Source organism: Physeter macrocephalus, chromosome 4 (genome assembly GCF_002837175.3).
Source record: "Physeter macrocephalus isolate SW-GA chromosome 4, ASM283717v5, whole genome shotgun sequence".
NCBI lineage: Eukaryota > Metazoa > Chordata > Mammalia > Artiodactyla > Physeteridae > Physeter > Physeter macrocephalus.
The window spans coordinates 116632082-116649764 of NC_041217.1; the positions used below are offsets into that span (position 1 = coordinate 116632082).

Below are 17683 nucleotides of genomic sequence, written 5' to 3' on the forward strand. Positions count from 1 at the left end.
TATAAATGAAAAATATATGTTTTGTTTATATTGTGTGTTCATAAATGTGTGGTTCCTGTTGGAACAGCTATTGCTAGATATAAATTGGAAGAAATGGAGATTAGCCCAGAATGATTGGAAACTTGGATTTGGTCACAATGATAGTAAAGGGAAGGGAAGAAGAACGATAGATGGGCTCTAAAATAATGGGATAGAAGTAATTGTGGCCTGTTACTTAAGAGGCATACCTTTACCTGCTAGAAAATGAAATGTGCCTCTTCATTATTATTGGTCCCTATTGATATATCTCTACTGTAAGTTTATTCTTCTAGCTTCTTGTTTATAGGAGTGTTGATTTCAAATGTAACAAACGTTTTCAAAACCTTTTTGTTGAGGTATAACATAAATATGAAAGACAAATCATCATTAAGTATAAAGGTCAGTGAATTTCCAGAAACTGAACCAGCAACTAGATCAAGAAAGAGAACATTAGCAGTACCTCCTTTCTTTCTTTTATTCCTCCCTCCCCTCCTTCCAGAAAAAAGAAGAAAAAAAAATATATATATACATGGCTGCACCAGGTCCTAGTTGCAGCATGTGGGATCTAGTTCCCTGACCAGGGATTGAACCCAGGCCCCTGCACTGGGAGCACGGAGTCTTACCCACTGGACCACCAGGGAAGTCCCAGCAGTACCTCCTTTCAATCACTTTCTACTTCCCCATGCCAAGGGTAACCTTTATCTTGACTTCTGATAGTATAGATTAGTTTCTCTGATTTGAACTGTATGTAAATGATATCACATGATGTTAATTTTTGAAAGATTTTAAACCTAAATGTTTTTACTACTTTTGTTATGAAATCATAGAATCATAAAAGTTTTATCCTTTCACTTCTAGGGAAAAGATGATCTTTTATATTTGTATGATTAGTTTAAAATGTGAGTCTGTGCTAACTTTTCCATCAATTTATAGAAATTTTCATAGCTCTGTATGGTGAAGTTTATGCTGACATTTCTGGAGAAATGAATGAAAATTACATTAATTTATTTCTTCTGGATAAAGATAAAACTTTTTTTAGTGAAAAATAAAATCATCAGAAGTGGTTTAGTTATAAAGTAGGGTTTAATTTGGAATATCTAATTTAGGTGTTTTCTATAAAATTTTGATGAAAATACTGATCGGGAAAAGGGGTATTATTGTAGAAAGAGAGGTATAAAAAGATAAAGGACGTTAATGTGATCCAGTGCAGGCCCATCCCTAGTCCTAGGGGTGGAATGTATTATCCAGGCTAAAGCCAGATCAGCTCACCACTGGCCAAGTGATTGGTTCATGAGAGATGAGCACATGACTGAAGTTAGTCCAATCAGAGTGAATCTCAAGACTTTACTGTTACTGGAGTGTAAACTCAATAAAAGTGGGGACCTTCCTTACCTGTTTTATTTCCACTGCTTCCACAATATCTGATACAAAGTAGATACTTAATAAATATTTTTGAATGTTAAATATCCAAAAATGGAGCTAAAAGTGGAATAAAAACTGGATTTTAATGACATCGAATCCCTGTACCTCAGCTAAATCTACCCCTAGGTCATTCAGTAACTAAGTCAGTAATTTTCTTCGTTTGCTTATACCAGTTTGAGTTTGGATTTCTCTCACTTGAAACCAACAGGTAATAGGGAAATAGGACAGGAAAAAAAAAAAGATAAAAAGACTAGTGATAAGCGTTTGATATTAAAACCAGAAATTAGACGTGATAAAGGAGAACAGCATAAAACTCTATCTTGTAGTAGGGAAGCTTGATGACACTTGACATCTTCCCCCCCCCATGTCCTGTGTTCCTTGGTAAATAATCTTTTACACTGGGGTTTCTTAGAGTGGGCAGTTGGGCCATGACCTTAAAACAATGGAGTGAACTGGCATTTGGCAATGGTTCCTGAGAGATGTGTTTAGTCTGAAGTTCTGATAATCAGCCATTTGGCATTCGGCACCTATGTGTTTCTCTGATAAACATTGCTGCCTCAATGTCAAGTTACTCTGTGGTTTTTCAGATAAGAAAATGTTCCTTAGGTAAATTGAAATACCTTAGAATCAGTATTTATAACCATTCTGTAGCTTTGAGCAGAATATCAGAACGCCTTCACAGAACTTCTAGCAAGTGTCCCTTTTAACCTTTATTGATTTCTGCCATATTTATGACACGCCATGTTTAGTTTTTTGTTTTTGTTTTCTCTCCAAGATGTGTAGGAATTGGAAAAAAAAAAATCTGAGACCTTCTTCACCGCCACACACTTTCTTTGAAATGCAGTTTTTTTCTTTTTTAAATTAGAATATCAGATTAAACTTTTTTAAAATTTAAAAAAGTTGATTAGTTTATTAGAAAACATTAAATGGAATAATAAATTGGTTAGCCTAAATCTAAAATCGTCTTTCATTAACAACATTTAAACACTTAAAGCTACATCGAGTGATAGCAAATTATTGTAGTATAAGCCACCTTTCTATATAAGATATGCTTAATAAGGATATTTTAATGCATTGGGGTTTTTTTTTTTTTTTTTTTGCGGTACGCGGGCCTCTCACTGTTGTGGCCTCTCCCGTTGCGGAGCACAGGCTCTGGACGCGCAGGCTCAGCGGCCATGGTTCACGGGCCTAGCCACTCCGCGGCATGTGGGATCTTCCCAGACCAGGGCACGAACCCGTGTCCCCTGCATCGGCAGGCGGATTCTCAATCACTGCGCCACCAGGGAAGCCCTAATGCGTTGTTTTGTGGTCACCTTAAATTTAGAAGTTTTAACGTATGCAGCTTTATATTAACAAGTATAAAATATAAAAGCTTTATCTTAAAAGCAACTTGATGGTGTTCGTCACAACCCTAAAAAAGTTCATATCCTAGGACCCAATAAGTCTGTTTTAAACAAGTAGTCAAGGATGCAGAAATGTACAGAATGTACAAGGACATTCATCAAAGGGTTATTTATAATCAATAATAAAGTATCAGAAGTAGTCTAAATGTCCTAACAGAATGGATATGGTTGAATCCATATCCAAATCCATGGTTGACTACTTACAAGGTTTTTCTATATCCATTAACAATTTTAAGACTTAACCGTATGACATGTTAAGTGTGTGTGAGGCAGGATGTAAAATTAAGAATATGAATGTGAATTTTGACTTTAAAAATGCACATATAAATAGGAATGGAAGGGAATACACTAGTATATTAAGTGGTTGTTGAAATGGGTTAAGCTATATTTGTACTTTATATTAAGGATGTGTCTAATAATGATTGTATAGTAATTATTCATTTAACAAATAGTATTGGACATCAAGCTCTGACTAGGCTCTGGATTATAAAAGAGAAGAAAACAGACAAAGTCCTGTAGTGGAGATTACATTTAAGTTGTGGGAGGTAGCAAGCAAATATTCCATTGAACCTTATTAAAAGGCTGTTATTTGATCATTTTGACCTACTAAACTGGAAGTTTCATATGATTTAAACATGTTAGATGGTGATAAGTGCTGTCGAAAAAACTGGAAGTAGGGTAAAGGGGATGGAGATTGTGGTTGTGTGGAGGCAAGGAGTGGCCATCAGGGAATATCATATGTAGGTGGTCAGGGAAGCCTGATACAGTGATAATCTGAGCAGAGGACTGAAAGAAGTGAGGGAATTAACCAGAAAAGTATTCCACACTGATGTAACAGTAAATTGAAGTCCATAAGCCTGCAGTTGTATACTGTGCTCTATGCTTGTGAGAATGCTTTACCATGTTTTTGCAGTATCATGTGTTCTAAACACATGATCCTAGGTTAGGTCAATTAGCACATTAAAATTTCTTAGGCAGAAAAATAGAATTAAGATATGATTATTTTCTATGTGTTTTTTAGGTATGTGTATTTTCTGGATAACAGTTCCCAACTCTTTCCCTATAAAACTTCTCATTTATTATTTCCCTTCTAATCTATATTTTCAAAGGTTTTTACTAAAAAAATTGCATTATTAATACTTATGATCAGCACTGAGATAACTAATGTGGCCATATAACTTTCTAGTCAAGAAACAGGTAGACTGATAAGAATGTAAATATGGTTGATTTTCATTATTTGCAGGTTTTGTATTTATGAATTCACCTACTTGCTAAAATTTATTTGTAACACCAAAATCAATACTCCTGGAGCTTTCATGGTCATTCACAGACGTGCAGAGTGGTGAAAAATTTGAGTTGCCCAAGGCACATGTTCCTAACTGAGGTTGAACAAGGTCATGACCTGCCTTCTTTCAGCTCACATACTGTAAACAGTGTTCTTTTCATGGTCTATTTAGTGCCATGTCTTTCACATTTTTGTGTTTTTTGGGGTGAGATTTTGCTGTTTAAAGTGACGTCCAAGTGTCGTGCTGAAGTGCTGTCTAGGTTGTGATGGTTGTGATGTATCTTACAGAGGTTGTGATGTATCTTACAGAGAAAATAGAAAATATGTGTTAGACAAGTTTCATTTTAGTACTAGTTACAGTGCTGTTGGCTGTAAGTTTAATGTTAATTAATCAACAATATATATTAAATAAGGTTTAATTTAAACAGAATTTAATTTAATTTAAATTTAATTTAAATTTAATTAATTTTTTTAAATTTAATTTAAATTAAATTCTGAATTTAATTAAATTTAAACAAATTTAAGGTTTATTTAACCAGAAACATGCATAAAACAAGGTTATGTATTGATCAGATGATGAAAATGTGACCAGAAGCTTGCAGGAACTTAACTCTGCATTTCCCTTAGGAGAAATGGTTCAGTATTGGCTAATTCAGTGTTTTGTGGCAACTTTATGGAACATAACTACTGTGAATAATGAGAATCAACTATATGAGACTTGTGTTATGGCAGTTTTAGGTTTTTGAAATATCAAAACTAGCTTGGGAACTCCTTAACCTCTATAGATTCTTAGAGGTGGTGGAGCATCCACTTAGAGGTGGATTAGTATACTGGTGAAATTTTTTTGTCCTCTCTGAGATAATTGACAGTAAAAATTCAAGAACTTAGAAGAATTGCTAGGGATCTGATAAGATTTCAAGGGTTTTGAATTTTGATATTCAGCCCTTGATGATGATATCAAAAAATATTTCTGGGAGGACTCTGTCCTGAGAGAAGAATGGTAAAATGTCCGAATTCAGTATGACTCTTCACCTTAGTTTGTCTTCTGTTGATTTTTTTATTTGCTTTTAAGATTTTTCCTGGTCTTTTAAAAAAAATTTTAATTTTATATTGGCATATAGTTGATTAAAAATGTTGTGTTAGAAGACTTTTCCTAGTCTTCATTGTTGGTTCTTGATTGCTGTGTTGACCAAAACCATTGAGAATTCTTAGGACAGATGGAACATGTCTTTTAGAAAGGGTTAAGTAATCATTTGTTACCTGTGACTGGCTTTTAAAGAAACTGACATTACATAACATCCTTAAAGATAAAAATCACTGAATAAAATTAATGGAAATTTAGCCTTTTCTCTAAATTTAACTAATTGATAAATTCATAACTGCTCTAGAGCATTGCAGAATTTGAATTTAAAATCATTATAAATATAAGATTTTTAAAAACAAGTATAGTGGATTTACAATATGTGTAAGATTTGTTTTTAATATTTTAAAACAAGCGCTTACAATCATAATCATTTGTAACCATTTTCAAAATGTTATGTACAGTTAGGCAGCTCTGAAAAATAGTTTTAGTGAGGAATATTACTGAAAGGAAGACATTTATACAAATTGAAGTTAATAGAGGGATCTTTACATCAGACATTTCACATAGGCCTTGCTGAATTATTAATACTTACATTGCAAATGTTTACTGAAGGTGAACCATTGTACAGAGCTGAGATTTTATCTTAATGATGGTAAGTGCATAGTAACATAATGCGCTGAGTTAATGTATCTTGAAATGAATCAGTCTTGCTAGTCCAAGATCGTTTCCAAACTAGTCTGTTCCATGAACAACCAAGCTAGTTTGGACCTCAGAATGATGTATAGATGCATTCTCATTTCATTTTTTGAAAGTCATCAGTCAACTAAGGGAATATTTTAGACTTATGAAGTTGAAAAGTTCAGATTGTTTATCTCGCTTCAGGCAGAACTATATCAAACTGTTTAAATCATGGCCCTTTAGGGTTCTTTTTCCTTCTTTTGCTTGGCCACGGGGAGTTTCAACCTTAGTTTTTGCTACTCTAGAGAAAAATCCTATCTGTTAGGCTATTTCATTAGCCATATAAACAGATCTCATGGAGGAACTGTGATTGGTGCTGCTTGCGTCATTTGCTCTGTGTGTGTGTATGTGTACATATACATATATACATGTAGATGGGGTCAGCCATGTTTAAATCAACTGTATCAACACACATTAGTTTTACCTGTTCTTGAACTTTATATAAATGGAAACATACAGTATGTACTCCTTTGTGTCTGTCTTTGGCTAAACGTTATGCTTATGAGCTTTTTATTGTTGCATGAACTTTTAGCTTATTTTCATTGTTGTATACTATTTCATTGTGTGAATAATTAACAAGTTATATATCTGTTGTTGATGGGCGTTTAGGTAGTTACAAATAGTGCTGCTATGAACATTCTTATACATGTCTTTAGATGAACGTATGCATGCATTTCTCTTTTTTTTCCCATATGTATACATTTCTATTGGCTATATACCTAGGATTGAAATGATTGGGTCAGACAGTGTGTATTTATTGAACTGTAGATATTGACAGTTTTCCAGAGTGGTTATATCAGTTTACACTCTTGCCAGTAGCGTATCAGAGTTCTGGTTGCTCCACATTCTTGGTCAATTTTTTTTTTTTTTTTTTGTGGTAGGCGGGCCTCTCACTGTTGTGGCCTCTCCCGTTGCAGAGCACAGGCTCCGGACGCGCAGGCTCAGCGACCATGGCTCACGGGCCCAGCCGCTCAGCGGCATGTGGGATCTTCCCGGACCGGGGCACGAACCCGTGTCCCCTGCATCGGCAGGCGGACTCTCAACCACTGTGCCACCAGGGAAGCCCTTTTTTTTTTTTTTGCCATGGTGTAGTCTTGTGGGATCTTTATTCCCCAACCAGGTATTGAACCCGGGCCCTTGTCAATGAAAACACCAGAGTCTGAACCACTGAACCACCAGGGAATTCCCTCTTGTCAATTTTTGTTTTGCCTTTTTAAAAAATCATAGTCATATGGTTTTGATTTTTGTTTCCTTGATGAATAATGAAGTAGAGCATCATTTCATGTTTATTGGCTAATTGGCTTTCATTTTTTGTGTGGTCAAATCTTTGCCTGTTTAAAAAATATTAGGTGTGTTTCTTGTTCTTATTGGTTTATAGGAATTTTTAAAATATATTGGAACATGAGTCCTTTTTTGATTGAAATGTACATTGCAAATATCTCTTCCCACTCTGGATTGCCTTTTCATTCTCTCTCTCTTTTTTTTTTTTTTTTTTTTTTTTTTTGTGGTACGCGGGCCTCTCACTGTTGTGGCCTCTCCCGTCGCTGAGCACAGGCTCCGGACGTGCAAGCTCAGCGGCCATGGCTCACGGGCCCAGCCGCTCTGCGGCATGTGGGATCTTCCCGGACCGGGGCACGAACCCGTATTTCCTGCCTTGGCAGGCGGACTCCCAACCACTGCGCCACCAGGGAAGCCCCCTTTTCATTCTCTTAATGGTATCTTTTGCTGAACAGAAGTTCTAAAATTGTAACATAATCCAGTTGATCCACTTTTTTTTCTTTTTTCTTTTCTTTCTTTTCTATTTTTGTTTTTTTTTTGGCCGCAACACGATGGGGATCTTAGTTCCCCAGCCAGGGATCAACCCAGTGCCCCCTGCAATGGAAGCAGTACTAACCACTGGACCGTCAGGAAATTCCCAGTCCATTTTTTCAAATGCTGCTTTCTGTGACCTGTTGAAGAAAATCTTTGCCTGTTCCAAGATGATGAAGCTGTTCTCCTGCTAAAAAGTTTTTAAATTTTTCTAAAAAGTTAAAAATATTTTTTTTACCTTTCCCATTTAGATCTGTAGTCTGTCTGAATTGATTTTTGTGTATGGCATGTGGTAGTAGTCAAATCACATTTTATTCCATATGGATATCTAGTTGACCCTCTGTAATCTATTGAAGAAAACCTTTCTTTCCCCACCGTACTATAGTTTTACCTTTGTCATGAATCAGATGACCATATTTGCTCATACCCCTTTTGGTTAAAAAATAAGTAGCTGTTTCTTTTAAATATTTAAAAATACCGTCATGACTAAAATCCAGTCAAAGTAAAGGTAATTATTGAAGAAGCAGTTTTAATTTTGATCTTACAAATCATTTGTTTGATCGTGTTGTGTCAGTATTAACTATTTAATTGGCTTGCTTCTCTTAAGTTTTCTTTTCTAGGAGACAAATAGGAGATAAATACAATGAAGGGCACTTTTTGTTTCAAGCCTTAGGCGCTGTCTTGTGTTCAGTCCTCACACCTTTCCAAAGATGGAAATCTTTTCCCTCTTCATGAACAGAGAGAGGGAATGAGTTTGCAGGAGAGACTGAATGACTTACAAAGAAGTATAAAACTCTCTTCTAGTTCTCTGTTAAATGATGTCATTCATTAAACAAGAAGCATACGCAGAAAACAGTAATGGACCTGTCAAAATATCTTCTGCTTTTGATTAGCACTGGGATATTCTCACAGACTTCATGTAAGTAGGGTAATGTTGTTATTGATATTCTTAAGTAAATCTATATTTTAACTTCTGGTAAATTTGATTATTGACAGCCATTGGGAGGAAGTATTAACATAGGTCATGTATCATCTGTTTATTAGATATAACCTCTCTTGTTTTCTTCTGGAAGGAGTACTTCATTCACAGTGTTTATAGAATTATTACCATAATGTAGAGAGCCACATAGTCTCATAGATTGAACTCTGGTTTGAGCAGTAAGACCTAGGCTCAAATTCTGGCTTTATTAGTTGTGTGATCATAGGCGTTTCTTGAGTTTGTTGCCATATGCTACTGGAAATGAAGATCATGCCTATCTTGTATACTTTTGAGATTATTATGAAGGTATAATGAGAAAGTTGTTATTGTAAAGCACAGTATCAAAGTGGTTAAGACTCTTTTCTGCCACTTAATTATCTGTGTAATGTTGAAGAAAATATTTAACTTTTCAAGCCTTAGTTTTCTCATGTGTTAAAATGGGAATAATAATGGGACCCCATGCCCCTAGGTTTTTGAGAGTTTTAAATGAGATGATGAATATAAAGTATAGTGCCTAGCATTGGACATAATAAATGTTAACAGTCATTATTATGTGTATCTATTGATTATGTAATATGTGCTGGGAGTACTTTATATAAATTATTTCATTTAATTCTTAGGATAATTCTGTGTGGTAGGAATGCTTTTTCCCCATTTCACAGGTGAGGAATGAGTGTCAGTTAATTGCTCAAGGTCATATAACTAGTAAGTAGTTTAGTTTGGATTGGAACCTAAAACTCCCTCCCCACCCCAACACCTAGTATATTAAGATTCCTTTCAAATATATGCTGTAGGTACCTTTATACCGTATAGACGAATCACCTTTGATTCATGTTTACAGATTTTTTCAAAGACTGATTTTGAGTTTTCCAGTGTTTTCAAATATCTTTTATTCCAGTCTTCCTAGGTTTCTTTAACTTGCTCGGTAGGCTAGAACTTCTACTACAGAAATAAACATGCTTTGTTGATACATAGTTAAGAACAGTTAATAGTTTGTTTATAAGCCACTAGACTCCTTGAGTCTGGCTGACTTAGCTATTACAAAGTGACTTTAGACTTTGCCTCTGGTAAGGGAAGAATACTCTGATTTTATCCTCTGTTTGTAAGGAGCTTACTTCAAGTTGAAGTGCAAAACTGTAATTGACTTTCTAGCCAAGGGAAGAAGGTCAAAAGACCCCAAAATGAAAAAGTACCTAGGTTTAAATATTTCTGGTCAAAGTCTTCTGATGCTGCATCTGGGAAAATAGAAATAGATATTGTATTCAAGGGAAGTTTGGAGAACTCTATTGAGGTTTTCTTCCTTGTTCTTTTAATTTTTTTTTCTGATGCAGTCCAGTTTTTGAACTTGGAATACTAATAGAGACCTTTAAATTAGCCTTAGGCATTATGATGGCCTTTCACATTTCATTCCATCACTGTAAAATGGGCAGCATTCAAATGAACTCTCTCACTTGGTGCTATGTATTTGTTTAAAAAGCATTTTTAAAAGAGTTTTTATGAAAAGGTTTATGTATTTGGGATCAAAAGATTTTCTACTGATAATTCATCTGTGCAGTTGAGGTTGTAAATCATTGGGAAAATGTGAATTTTTATCAACAACTTGGAATATATGTTCTTTGTGGAGTTAGATATAGGTGTTTATAAAAGGTAACTTGTATTTGTAGGTCGTAATAACACCATTTCCCAAACATTAATCCTTCTAAAACTTTATTGTTTTGTTTGCTGAAGATTTGACTCCCTTAATTTTTCTTCAAACTAACATTAGAGCATTCACTTATATACCATAAGTCAGAGAAAGCAGATTAAATGATCTTCCTTACCCTTGTGCTGTGACATCATTAAAGTGCACATAATGTACAAAAAAAAATATGATGAATGATTGGATATGGGTATGGGTGGGTGGGTTGGATGACAGAGGAAAAGGGAATTAAAAAGGTTACTCGTAGGATTTTAGTTTTGGCAGTAGGGTATTTTGTAGTATCATTCATTTAAGTAAGTAATTCTCATGGAGGAACCAGGTATTGGTATTGGGGCTGAAGGGAAGAGGTGAATTCACTTCTGAACAAGTAGAATTTGAGGTTTTTATAGAGTCCAGCGGGCAGTTGGATATAGAACTGATGCTCTGAAGGGAAATGTAGAAGCTGCTGTATATATTGAGGAGCCCACAGCATTGAAGTTACTGTGCAAGGATAAAAGAAGGCAGTAACAAAGGAGGGAGTAGGACAGAAACTTGCAGAGTATTCCTGAGCAGAGGAGGAGTAATTCTTAGAATCTTTGACTTTCTTTTAAAGCTCCACATCTAGAGTATTAATGATAGTGAATTCAGTTTGGCCTGCTTTCAAAATCTAGGTTGAAGTGGCTACTTTCTTGCCACTTCCTCTGATAATGCACTGGTATTTCTCCCATAGCAGTAATATCCTCTGGAACTGTCCTTCGTGTTTCTGCTCTTGCTGTCTACAGTCTATTCTGCACAGAGCTGTTGGAATGATCCTTTTAAATAAATGTCAGATCATGGTACTACCTTGATTAAAATTCTCCAGTGGCTTTCATCTCACTCTGAATAAAATCCAAAGTCCTTACCATTGCCTACCAGGTCCTACATGATCGCTATTCAAATGTTAGGTCATTCTTAGAGATTGTCATACTGAGTGAAGTAAGTCAGACAGAGAATGACAAATGTCATATGATAACGCTTATATATGGAATCTAAAAAAATGGTACAGGGCTTCGCTGGTGGCGCAGTGGTTGAGAATCCGCGTGCCGATGCAGGGGACACGGGTTCGTGCCCCGGTTCGGGAAGATCCCACGTGCCGCGGAGCTGCTGGGCCCGTGAGCCATGGCCGCTGAGCCTGCGCGTCCGGAGCCTGCGCTCCGCAACGGAGAGGCCACAACAGTGAGAGGACCGCATACCGGAAAAAAAAAAAATGGTACAAATGAACCTGTTTACAAAACAAATAGAGTCACAGATGTAGAAAACAGACTTATGGTTACCAAGGGGGAAAGGTGGGGGAGGGATAAATTGGGAGATTGGGATTGACATATACACACTACTATATATAAAATAGATAACTAGGAGAACCTACTGTATAGGACAGGGAACTCTACTCAATACTCTGTAATGACCAATATGGGAATAGAATCTTAAAAAGGTTGTATATATGTATATTATAACTGATTCACTTTGCTGTACAGCAGAAACTAACAGAACATTGTAAATCAACTATACTCCAATAAAAAATTTAATTAAAAAAATGTTAGGTCATTAGAGAATTCCCCCTGACCACTCTCATCATTTTCATTGTCTTATCTTGCTTTATTTTTTGTAGTACTTATCTGACATAATTTATCTGTTGGAATGTTTATACAAAATGTAAGCTCTGTGAAATCAGGAACTTTCCTCTTCCCAGTGTCCAGAACAGTGCCAGGACCACAGTTGGTCCCAGTTAGTATTTGTTGAATGAATGAAAACAAGTGACAACATTGGATGTAGTCACTTTCCTGCCTAAACGTTTATTCTTTTATTCCTTTTGATCAAATTTATTAGGGTACTCTTGTTCCCTTCCCATTATGCTCTTGAGTTCACATTCACACAGCAGTCAGAATGATCTTTTAAAACTGTATATTAGATTGCCTCATTCTCTTCTTTAAAATTCTTCTGTGGAATAAATACTTCAGATTAAAAGTACATAACAAAATTAAAAAGTAAATTTAAAAAACCCCAAAGATCAAACTCCTATCATAGCCTACAAAGCCCTTCATGGTCTGGCACCTGTCTGCTTTAAAGCTTATTTCATGATGCTTCCTCCCTTGCCCACTTACGGTCCAGGCTCACTGGCCGCATTTCAGTTCCTCTGATATGCCAAGGCTTTTTCTGTTTCAGTACCTCTGTTGATACTGTTTCCCTCTTCTTAAACATTTTTCCCCTTACTGATTTATCCTCCATATTTACTTTTAGTTTGAATAATGTCTCAGTAATAATGTTTAATTAATGTTTTCTAAGCATCAGGGAAATGATATGAGAGGCCTTGCTATAAACTAGTTTTGGTGAATGAAATACAAGTGAATAGAAGAGTATAGTAAGTAGTAATTTTCAAACTCCTAGGGGAGTAGTTTGAGGGAGGGTGGGCAAGCTTACTGTCACGCAATGACTTTACCTTGTTTTTAACTAGAGCAGCTTTACTTTCTTCTGTTTCTTTAGCATATAATTCAAGAGTTATTGCTTTAAAAAAGGGTTCGGAAAATACCACATGTGCTCAGTGGCATGATAAGAGCTATGCACAGGATTCCCTGAGAGCACATAGCTTCTTTATGGCTAAAGTCTTATTTTTTTTAAAAATTAATTAATTAATTTGGGGGGGTGCGTTGGGTGGTCTTCGTTGCTGTGCGTGGGCTTTCTGTAGTTGCGGCGAGCGGGGGCTACTCTTCCTTGCGGTGCGCAGGCTTCTCATTGCAGTGGCTTCTCGTTACGGGGCACAGGCTCTAGGCGTGCAGGCTTCAGTAGTTGTGGCGCACGGGCTTAGTTGCTCCACGGCATAGTGGGATCTTCCCGGACCAGGGCTCGAACCCGTGTCCCCTGCATTGGCAGGTGGATTCTTAACCTCTGCGCCACCAGGGAAGCCCAACATAGCTTCTTATAGGAATTGGTTGCGTCTGATCTGTGACTTGAAGGGCAAGATAAATGTTAGCTGAGCAAAGGAAGGAAGGTAAAGACACTTGAGGCACAGGTAGTAGTTTTAATCCTTGGTTGTTTATCAAAATTATCCTTGGAACTCTTAAAAATATATATATACCTCTACACTTTGTGATAATTCATCAAGCTGCACGTTTAAAATTTGCGTACTTCTCTGTATGTATACCGTACTTTTAATAGGTAAGTTAAAAATAACATAAAAAATGAGATAACATAGGGGACTTTTCTGGCGGTCCAGTGGCTAAGACTGTGCTTCTACTGCAGTGGGCATGGGTTCCTGGTCCCTGGTCCCTGGTCAAGGAACTAAGATCCTGCATGCCGCGAGGTACAGCCAAAAAAAAAAGAGAGAGAGATAATATAAAATTTAGATATAATAAAATTCACCCCTTTAAAGTGTATAATTCAGTAATTTTTAATATATTCACAAAGTTGCATAACCATCACCTGCAGAATACTTTCATCACTCTAAAAAGAAACCCCATACCCATTAGCAATCACTTTCTACCATCTCCTCCCTTCCTCCAGTCTCTGCAACCACTAATCTCCTTTTTGTAGCTTTTGGCTATGAATTTGCCTGTTCTGGACATTTCATATAAATAAAATTATACAATATGTGACCTTTTGTGACTGGCTTCTTTCACTTTTGTTTTTAAAGGTCATCCATGTTGTAGCATGTATCAACACCTCACTCCTTTTTATGGCTGAATGAATATTCCATTGTGTACCACATTTTATATATCCATTCAGCAGTTTATGGACATTTGGGTTGTTTTCACTTTTTGCCTATTATTAATAATGTTGCTATGAACATTCATGGACAAGTTTTTGTGTGAAAGTGTTTTCTTTTTGCTGGGTATATATCTAGGAGTGAAATTTCTGGGTCATATGGTAATTCTATGTTTAACTTATTAAGGACCTGCCAGACTTTTCCAAAGCAGCTGCAGCATTTTGTATTTACACCAGCAAGTTATGAGGGTACCAGTTTCTCCATATCCTGTCAGTATTGTTATCCATTTTTTTGTCATATTAATCATAGTGGGTATGAAGTGATATCTCATTTTGGTTTTGACTTATATTTCCCTGATGACCAATGATATTCAGCATCTTTTCATGTGCTTATTGGCTTTTTGTACATCTTTTTTGCAGAAATATGTATTCAAGTCCATTGCTCATTTTTTAGATTGTTTGTCTTTTTGTTTAGTTGTAAAGGTTCTTTGTAGATGAGTGATTTACAGATATTTTCTGTCATTCTGTGGTTTGTCTCGTTATCTTGATAGAGTTCTTAGAAGCACAAAAGGTTTAAATTTTGATGATTCCAGTTTATCTGTATTTTCCTTTGGTTGCTTCTTTCTTTTTAGCTTTAATTTTTAAATTGTGGTAGAATATACATAACATAAAATTGACCATTTTAAAAATTGAAGTATAGTTGATTTACACTATTGTGTTAGTTTCAGGTGTAAAGCATAGTGATTCAGTATTTTTGCAGATTATATTCTATTATAGCTTATTACAAGATTAAAGTATATAATTCCCTGTGCTATATGGTATATCCTTGTTGCTTATCTATTTTATATATAGTAGTTTGTATCTATCAATCCCATACTGCTAATTTGTCCCTCTCCCCTTCCCTCTCCCTTTTGGTAACCACAAGTTTGTTTTCTATATCTTTGAGTCTGTTTTGCCTATATATTAATTTGTATTATTTTTTAGATTTCACATGTAAGTGATATCATATAGTATATGTCTTCCTGTCTGACTTATTTCACTAAGCCTAATCTCTAAGTCTGTCCATGTTGCTGCAAATGGCAGTATTTCATTCTTTCTGTGGCTAATATTCGTGTGTGTGTGTAAGTCCCTAAAATTGACCATTTTTAAAGTGTACAGTTTTGTTTTTGTTTTTTGGCCGCATTGGGTCTTTGTTGCTGTGCGCAGGCTTTCTCTAGTTGCAGTGAGTGGGGGCTACTCTTCATTGCGGTGCTCGGGCTCCAGGTGCACGGACTTCAGTAGTTGTGGCACGTGGGCTCAGTAGTTGTGGCTCTCGGGCTTGGTTGCTCCGCGGCACGTGGGATCTTAGTTCCCCAACCAAGGATTGAACCCACGTCCCCTGCATTGGAAGGCAGATTCTTAACCACTGGACTACCAGGGAAGTCCCTCTTTGTTTCTTAATATTAATAATTTATATATTTTTTTCCTGATCAGTCTGGCAAGAGATTTATCAGTTTTATTGATGTTTGTTTTTCTGTTTTCAGTTTTCATTGATTTCTGTTCTTTATTATTCCCTTTCTTTTTTATATGGGTTATATTATTCTTTTTTCCCTAGTTTCTTAAGGTGGAAGTTGATGTCATTATGTTGAGTTCTTATTTTTTTTCTAATGTTTTCTGCTATAAATTTTCCTTTAAGTGCTGCTTTTGTTGCATCCCACAGATGCTAATATGTTGTATTTCTATTTTCATTTAGTTACACTATTTTCTAATTTCTCCCTTCATTTCTGTTTCTTCTTTGACTCATGGGGTATTTAGAAACATGCTATTTATTTTGAGATATTTCGGGATTTTGAGATATACTTTTAGTATTGATTTCTAATTTAATTCCATCATGGTTAATTTATATTACTTGAATCTTTAAAAATTTATTGATTGTTATTCTTTCCAAGCAACTTTTTCCAAATAACTATTTTAAAACTGATTTTAGACCATTTACATTAGCTGTAGTTAAGTTTAAACCTCCTACCTTGCTATTGTTTAAAATTTTTTCCTATATTGTCTTTGTTCTCTTTACCCACTATTCTGCCTTCTTTTGGATTTAGTAATTTTTTTTTATGTTTTATTTTATTTCTTTTGTTGGCTTATTAACTATCCTCTTTTTTTTTGCAAGTGATTGCTTTTAGGGTTCATAGTCTACATCTTTAACTTATCACAGAGTATCTTGAAATTATATTATACCACTTCACATGTAGTATAAGAACCTTACAACATTGTATTGTTGTAAAGTTGTTGTTGTGCTATTATTACCTGGTTGTTGTACTATTATTACCTTCCTGGTTGTTGTGCTATTATTGTGTTTCTGGTTGTTGTGCTATTATTACCTTTTACTTCTGTGCATGTTATAAACTTCACAGTATATTGGTATTATTTTGTTTTAAATAGTTATCTTTTTAAAAAAAATAAATTTATTTATTTATTTATTCATTTTTGGCTACATTGAGTCTTTGTTGCTGTGTGCGGGCTTTCTCTAGTTGTGGTGGCTTCTCTTGTTGCGGAGCACAGGCTCTAGGTGCGCGAGCTTCAGTAGTTGTGGTGCACAAGCTTAGTTGCTCCGAGGCATGTGGGATCTTCCTGGCCCAGGGCTTGAACCCATGTCCCCTGTTAACCAGTGCGCCACCTGGGAAGTCCCAGTTATCTTTTAAAGAGATATAACAACTAAGGGGAAAACTCTTAGATTTACCCTCATTTTCTATTTCTGGTGCTTTTCATTCATTTGGTTAGATCCAGAGTTCCAACCAGTATCTTTTTTCTTCTGCCTGAAGAACTTCTTTTAACACTTTTTTTGGGGAGTGGGGGCTGCGCCACGCAGCATACAGGATCTTAGTTCCCTAACCAGGGATCGAACCCACATCCCCTGCGGTGGAAGTGCAGTCTTAACCACTGGACCGCCAGGGAAGTCCCCTAACATTTCCTGTAGTTTATTTCTGTTGGTGATGGCATCTTCCAACATTTACCATTTGAAATCATCTTTATTTCACCTTAGAGAGCATATCTTTCAAAAACTATCGAATTATCAGTTGATAGTTTCTTTCAGTATGAAGATAAACTTCACTGTCTTGTGTCTTGTGTTGTTTCCAGTGAATAGTCTGCTTTCAGTCTTATTCTTCCCGTGTATATAATGTGTTATTTTTCTCTGTCTGCTTTTAAGATATTCTTTTTTTTTTTTTAAGCTTGTTTAAAGCAATTTGCTTATGATGTGCTATGGTTTTCTTCATGTTTCTTGTGTTTGGGGTTTAGTCTCTGTGATCTGTGTGTTTATAATTTCCGTCAAATTTGAAAAATTTGGGGCCATTACTTTTTCAGACATTTTTTTCTGCTTCTTTTGTGCACTCCAGTTACCTATCTACTAGGCCACTTGACGTTGTCTCACAGCTCATTTATGCTTTTTTTATTCAGTCTTGTTTGTCTCTGTGTTTTATTTTGTAGTTTCTGTTGCTATGCTTTCAGGTTCATTGACATTTTCTTTGCAGTATCTAATCTGCTGTTTATC

General features: G+C 35.8%; 1 protein-coding gene across 5 annotated transcripts in view; it reads left to right on the top strand.

The window, feature by feature from the left end:
• ZZZ3 (zinc finger ZZ-type containing 3) overlaps positions 1-17683 on the top strand; it is a 112415-nt gene that overhangs the window by 18052 nt on the left and 76680 nt on the right. The window contains exon 1 of one of the 5 annotated variants that reach the window (XM_028489245.2): positions 8456-8678. The exons of 2 other annotated variants lie outside the window; for them this stretch is intronic. The gene's annotated coding sequence lies outside the window, so the exon portion shown is untranslated. Of the gene's footprint in view, positions 1-8455; positions 8679-17683 lie in introns of those variants that run through there. 2 more of the 5 variants (XM_028489244.2, XM_028489246.2) reach the window with 2 other exon arrangements.